Here is a 7,857-nt window from a genome sequence, read left to right on the forward strand (position 1 = left end):
AGCAGCCACCTCCTCATGAATCAGCCTGCGGATCTCCTCCTTGCTAACACCACCGCTCCCAGGTGTGTGGCGTGTCCCAACCATGATGTCTCTCTGAAATACAACATAAAATATCAGAGACCCGCTCGACACATCCCTACTTATTCCCTAGTACCCTAAGGATTCTTACTTGGATTGCGCACTGATACAATGTCTTTGGTAGTACGGGCCCTTATACTACTGCTCACACCATATCAGTATTCACCCAAGTCCTCCTCCTTAGATCCCAGTTCACAAGTACTCTACACCTCGCTAGCATAAGCTACCCTTCGGTAGATCTCTCATGAGCTCCTCACTGCTACCTATTCACTATAAACCATCATATAGTAGCAAAATCCTTCCTAGGCTAAGGCATCACAAAACCAGGCCACTCTAGTCCTAATATGAATACCTAGCCAACTCTAGCATGCATATCATATCATAACAAATCTCTTAGCACATAATGTAAGGGTATTTTGGGAAATCACCGTTCGGGCGCTGACTGATCGTACACACTGCTTCGTTCTATCTTCTTCAAAACCATTTACACTTTTAGAAAAATTGTTTATTTTATGAAAAACTTTCTTAATTCCTCAGTTTGGGTTCAGATTCATCCAAAGATGCGCCCGAATCCCTCAAACCAAGGCTCTGATACCAAGTTGTAACGACGTAAATTTCAAAACAAATTTTGACATTTTAAAAATACACATGCATTCATAATTTTTATCAAAGTATCATTATATCACAAATTCAGTTCATAACATCACATCCCAAGATCATAAAATGTAAAACTCCTCGTGTGTGTACTAATCATGTCGGCGCCTTCCCGCGATCATCACTAGTACCTGAAACACATAACACAACACTGTAAGCATAAATGCTTAGTGAGTTCCCCAAATACCACATACCACACATACGCCTTTCCAGGCCATAACTCTGTGGGATCTTCCAATCCAAGTGTCTCAGGGGACTTCCGTCTTGAATTCCGGTAGACCTTCCGGTCCTACCCGTATCGACCTTCAGGTCCGTGACCTCTTGACCTTCCGGTCCATATCATCTAGACCTTCCGGTCCATATCAAGCATAACACATACATATCAAATAACAACATATAGCACATGCATCTCATAGCATACAAGACCTTCTGGTCACACATAGGTACCCTTCCAGGTACAGTATAGTGAGAAGACTCACCTCATATGATGTCTAGTAACTCACATGCTCGATATCCCTGAATCTCGTAACAACGACCTAGCCCCGCCTAATCACATAAAGTAATTATTTCAAATCATTAACGGCTCTCAAGGCTAGACTACATCCCTTTCTACAGATTCTCGGAAGAATAAAAGACCATCTTACCCCTCCTTAACCCAAAAGTCCAAATGTTGACCAAAACCCTAAAAGTCAATGAAAGTCAACGTTCAACTTTGACCCGACTCGTCGAGTGCACAAAGGTGACTCGACGAGTACATGCGGGCCTTCTGGATCCTTTCAGTCTCTCTTGGCTCGTCGAGTCTTCCTTCCACTCAACGAGTTACACCTGTCACGAATTGCGGGGCAACCCCGACTCGACTCGTTGAGTCCACTCATGGACTCAGCGAGTTCATTCCATGCTCACGCTGAAATGACCTTCTGAGGTCAGATCTGTTCCTCTAATCCATGGATCTAACCTTCCCAAGCTTAATAAACATGTAAAGGTTCAAACTTGATACTCATGCAACGTCCAAATGACACTACTTGATGATTTAGCCCCAAATACAACATCCTAAGTCCATTTCTTTCATAACTCCTCATAAAGCAAGATGGAATAAGTCCTCTGGACCACTATGGATCCAGATCTGATACCTAAACATGATAAGGGACCATATTCCCAACACATCAACCCAATAAAGGGTATAGAAAACCCTAGGTCCATGGGTACTTTAACAAAACAGAGAAAGGATCAATGTGCTACCACAAGGATGATGTCCTCTTCTTGCAATCCACGAATAAGCAACCACCTTGGCCTCCTTTAAGCTGGAATCAACTTCTTCTAGCAAAACAAACCCACAAAGGTCCAATAATGGCATCTTCTCTCTCACAAACGCTCAAGCACTATTAGGGTTTCTCTCAAGGGTCTGGTAGCCGCAAATGGTGGCTATAAGGGTCCTTAAATAGGCCCCGAACCTGAGAGATTATGGTTTCATGAAACAGCGTGGACTTGTCGAGTCCACGTATGGACTTGCCGAGTCCTTCATTAAATCAGACCAACTCATACACGATCCCACTTGGCGAGTTTGAGCACCTACTCGCCGAGTTCATCTCTAATATTCAATATAAATACTTAAAATGAGATAGATGTTACATTTCAATTGGACAGAAACTTGGAATCATGCAACTTGCATTATATGATGAATGAGAACTTTTATCTTTGGCAGATTAAGACTAATTCCTTGATCACATGTATGTGTGAGTCAAGTGAAGGAATAAAGGATCGAGTACACATTCTTGTGCACTGGTTATGTCCACCCCAAAGAATGAAAAGACTATTCGTCAGGATTTACTAAAGTTTAGTAAATATGGTACTGCTTATAAGTTTAAGTATAATTCTAAAACATTGGAAAATTTTCAATGTATGGCAGAAAGAATGAGAAGAATAAAATTAGGCAGAAAGATAAAAGTTTTTCCAGTCTATAAAGATGGGAGAGTACTTTAGTATAGTGTTTTATGATCATCTTAATGATTTCGGGAAACCACATCACAGTTGATCATCTAAGGACATCTTAGTGCATTCTTATCGCTAAGAAGAGGAATCATGAATTGTTGAAATGGTTAAATCAAGATGATAAGTCATACTTCATTCCAAGAACAAGTCTTAGAGTCATACTCCAGGATTGTAAACTTGAGAGACATAATTTTAAGAAGGTCTAAAACACTCATCAAATGTAGAGTAAAATATGTGTTGCTCTCCTACATTTGAAATTGGTAGTTGTGATGTTTTTGTTAAAACAAAGACCAAATATGACCAATTGTGTGAAGTGTTTGTCTTAATAAGAATCTGTACTAACTCTTGAATATTTGTTTGTCAATGAATGGTTTTCGACAAGAGAGTCTTATATGTCAAGAGGATAGTGGGAGTCTTAAAGGTCTTGAAAGCTTCAAGAACTATTCAAGGATAAAACCTATTTCTTATCGCTAGCACACGACTTGAGGTTTGTAACCTATCGTGTTGACATATTCTTGTTTCCATGCCCATTCCAGTTAAAGTTGACTGTGTATGTGAGTTCTATGAGTTCTCATTTGTTTGCATAAGGCAAAGCACCTGGATCAATGAAAGTTTCATTGATTAGTCAGGGTAAACTGCTTAACAACTTGGAAGACATGGTAGGCCGTTATGCTGCCAAGTGGCAAGAAATTAAGATTAATAGGTTCAGTCCATATGAGTTTGGATTTGTCACTAACATTGTCTTTTGATTATGGTTTGACAAGTTTACATGGATAGGAACGCATACACCATAAAATCTAAGTGTCAAAAGGTTTCTCTCAGGTTTCTTTCACTAAGTAGATTTTAAGGAGATAGCAATTGTGATACTTGTATTCTCATATTCGATTATGATTACGACATCCCTTTTCATAATTTGAATTGTGAGAAATGGAAAAAAAGGACTAAACATTTGAGACTTCTTGCTTCAAGTTCTTAAATTCTTTAGACACACATGTGAGCTATCTAAGGAAGGGTGTATGAGTTTTAGAGGCCTAGATAAGGTCTTATCGAAGCGTCTAGTATCAGAAATCTGAACTTTTGTAAGAAATTCAATGAAGAATTTATTTCTAGAAATCCAGCAGATTTCTGAGTACATGTCAAAGCTAGTGGGAGCATAAGTGTTATGCTTGTAAGAATGTAATTATTATGTTAGTGGGAGCATAATTAATTATAGTGAATGTTGCATGTTAGTAATGTTAATTATATAAAACAAAAGTTTCGATTCGCAAGTTGCAGGGTTTGAAAAGTTGTTTGCTATAATTAAGGGAGAGGAAATTATACTTCATTTCAAGTGTAAGAGCTTAGATTGTGAAATTTTAATCAAATTTAGTCATGATTGTGTGAATTGTCTCAAAATTCGATTATGATTACGGCATTGCTTTTCAAAAATCAAAAAATGAGAACATGGCAAATAGAAATATTGTAGAAAAATACTAGTTAGGTATCATGTCTTCATGAATCGTGTCCAATATGCTTCGAGTATAAGATCGATTACACGAGCAATAATATTTATCCATTCTAGAATTTTGCAAATGCCTAGGGAATTAAGAGGGAAAAAGGAATAGAACCGGATATGACTAAAGTGGTTAGACAACTGTTAAGGATAGCCAAAGGTTCGCCAAGGATTGGTCACTTGTAGTTGGAAGTATAGAAAAGGATGGACCATATTGACATATTCTAAAAAGAGGAAACTCTTGTTCAGAAGTGATAGTCAAAATGGGAATATGGAGCATGGCATGACTATTTTTTTAATTCAAGTATTTATTTGATTATTCGAAACATTATACAATGAATAATGAGTAATCAATATGACTCAAAAGTTTTCCAGCCATATAGGATTAGTATTATTCTTGTGTTTCATTTTTCATGTTATGACTTCCCGAATAACTAGGTTATTCAAACCATCCACAGTCGATCATACTTTGGAAGTAGGTATTGAGGCAAGACTTTCGTGAGTGGGTTTGTAGTTTGTGTAGGACATAGTTGCAGTGTTCATGAGTGCTCCTAGAATAAGATTCAAGTATTTGATTCAAACCACGCTCATCTAAATCACTTCATGGATTCTTATATTTATTAAACAGAGACATGTAAGTTTTAGTTGCGAGTCGGTTGCATAATGATGTATGTAAACGCACCAGTAACTTGGTGTTATAAAACATATTGCTATGTGTAATTTGGTGAGTAAGTACAAGAAAATATTTGGGTTAAATTTTATCCATTCCTTTTACCCCATGTGGATAAAAGCGATATTTGTGGTCCCCTCGATGATTTAGTGATGACACCCCTAAGTGCATGGCCAAGCCTGGACTAATATGATTTGTTTAATTAATCAGTTGTCATAAATCGGAAATTGGTAAATAATAGGTGGACAGAGAGAATGATTATAATCCATACCTCAGTCCATATGATATCTAGAATGGAGGAATATGTGATCCCTTATCTAATGTCGTTGACTATGTCAGCGTTCGACCGCGGCTTTTAAGAGCTACGATTGCTAGTCGAGTTGTGGAGTCGTGCTTGCAATAATAGTTATTAGACTTATCCAAGGGGCAGACTTTTGGATTAGTGTCTAAGTCCATAACTATATTTGGTATGTACTTGATCCAGGAGTAGCATGGTCCATTTGGGTTGCATGACACCGGAACAATCTGAAGGATAGAGAATTGAGAAGAGGTTATTTATGTTTTGTTAATATATTATAAGTTCTAATATATTAATATGAAATCATATTATTTAATTAGTATTGATCAAGAATTAATTTGGAATTAATTTTGTGATCAAAAGCCACTAATAAATATATGGGGATTGATTATGTAAATCATTCATTCTTATAATGTGGGTTTATCATCCATAGTTCATTATGTTGGGTTAAACTGATATGGTGACCCATGGATGATCCATGGAGGTTTAAACCCATGGAGCATGTGGAATATGGAAGGTCATGAACATTAGGGTTTGCATGGTGTAACCCTAACTAAGCCACACTATATAACAACCCCTCTAGCTCAGGAAATTGACACTAAGTGGATACACAAGAGGGCTAGTCATTTTTATGAGTGCAAGTAACCTCCTCTCAAGTTCCTCCATTGTTGGTGGTGTTGTATGACTCCATTTGAGGTGCAACACTTGGGGCACTAAGCTCTTAAAGGTTCTAGGCATTCAACTAAAACAAAAGGTATGTCATCCAACTAGAATTTTGTGGTATAGATAGTACAATGAATGCTAGTTAGGATGATGCATTGGAAAATTCAAAGTTGGCATGTATATTAGAGAAAACATAGATCCAAAGCATCTAGGGTTGCATGTACACCATAGGAGTGTTAGAATACTCAAAACCCTTCATACACATTAGTGAATTGATCAAAAACAAAATTTTAGAAAACATGCATCTCACAATGTGAGATCAGATTAGATCCAACATTTTCGAATTTTTATGCCCAATCTATTTTGGATGCTTTTATGTCACACCCCAAAACCGAGAACGGCGGAATACGTTCTGGGGTGGAGGACATCATGTACAGTATCATAACAATGCATAATAGTATAAACAAGCAACAACGTCCATTGCATTGATATAATGATTGTAATACAAGCGTGTTCTGTACAGTTTGATAGACACCAAAAGTATAAACAAAAATAAAAGATGGGTCTTGTATGTGCTCCATCTTCTCAAAAGCTGCATCAGTACCTGTCTATTGTAGACCTGAGAATGCAAGTTATTTTGAAAACGAGTATCAGCATAAAGCTGATGAATTCATAAGTATTTAGTGACATTGCTTGTATAATAGTGTTTACAATCATATAATATAATAGTTGTGATCAATGTTTGAAAGTAGTATAATCCCTAGAAAATCCTATATTTTCCTGTAAGAGTAGTCTTCTACCAAGACTTGGTTATTTGAAAGTTTGATCCTTTGAAAATGTAGAAGGTTTACCAATGAACTATGAGTTATGAAAAGTTATAGTTTTATAGAAAGCAAATGGGAAAAATAATGTGTTACCCCAGCAGTGTCATTGCCTGCCGAATGTAATAGAATGCAGACTCCATGTAGTATTAAAATGTACAATACCCCTCGGGAGTTTATTTTGCCTTTAATTCTTTATGTATTAATTAAATGTTTGAATGTGAACTTGTATGTAACCATGTCGATTGACGATCGAATAACTGATGACCCTCCAAGTCACACGTAGCATGGTGACATTTTGTCGCCCCTGGGCCTAGACGGCTCGGACTATAGCTAGCTGTCGGGATGTGGGAGTGTATGTCCCGTATAGATCTATACACATAATGCCCGCTCTCCCTCCAGGAGACTCTGGTTACATGGTGATGTCACAGTGAAGTATCGTATCGGGGATATAGTATGTCACATTCTGTTTTAGTATATTTTCTTGTATTATAGTATAATGTACTTCTTGGTATAATGTATTGAGTGCTCTCCTATATAGTATATGGTATTCTATTTGTATAGTATTTAACGTGTATAGACTCATAACAGTACCAACTATAGTAAGTGCCATAGTAATAATAGTAATGAGCGGTAATCCTTAACTATACCTATTATAGTTAAATAGAAAGCTAGTTGCATGACTTTGATATACAAAGGCAATAACCTGAGATGAAGACTTTTATATACAACATGAATATATATACAATATATAATTAAGAATTCAACGACAGTCGGACAGATAACTATAACCCTAAGTCCACAATCAAACAAGAACAGGAGGTAAGGTGAGCTATCAGTTCTAAGTCCTTTAAGTCTTATTTATGTAAATATATATTGGTGGAGCTATGATTTAGAAATAAAGAAATTTAAAAGAGTTTGGAAACAGTTTTTAAAATAATTTAACATGGAAATGAGTTTAATAAACATTTAAAGCAGTTTTGTTGACAAAGCAGTTATAAATATAGAAATCCTTTTTGGTTGCAAGTCATAAATCACATGTGATTGATACTGTAATTTATTGGATTCAACTTGTATTCCCCCCTATAAAAGCATCTAAAAACATTTGAAAGGTTAATTAAGGGGTATCAACTCACCATTTGAACGTAGGGTTCGAGTGAGCGATCAATGTGAGTGTTGAGTGTCAATGGAT

This window comes from Lactuca serriola, chromosome 4, assembly GCF_051521515.1.
Source record: "Lactuca serriola cultivar US96UC23 chromosome 4, Lser_US96UC23_V15, whole genome shotgun sequence".
Lineage (NCBI taxonomy): Eukaryota > Viridiplantae > Streptophyta > Magnoliopsida > Asterales > Asteraceae > Lactuca > Lactuca serriola.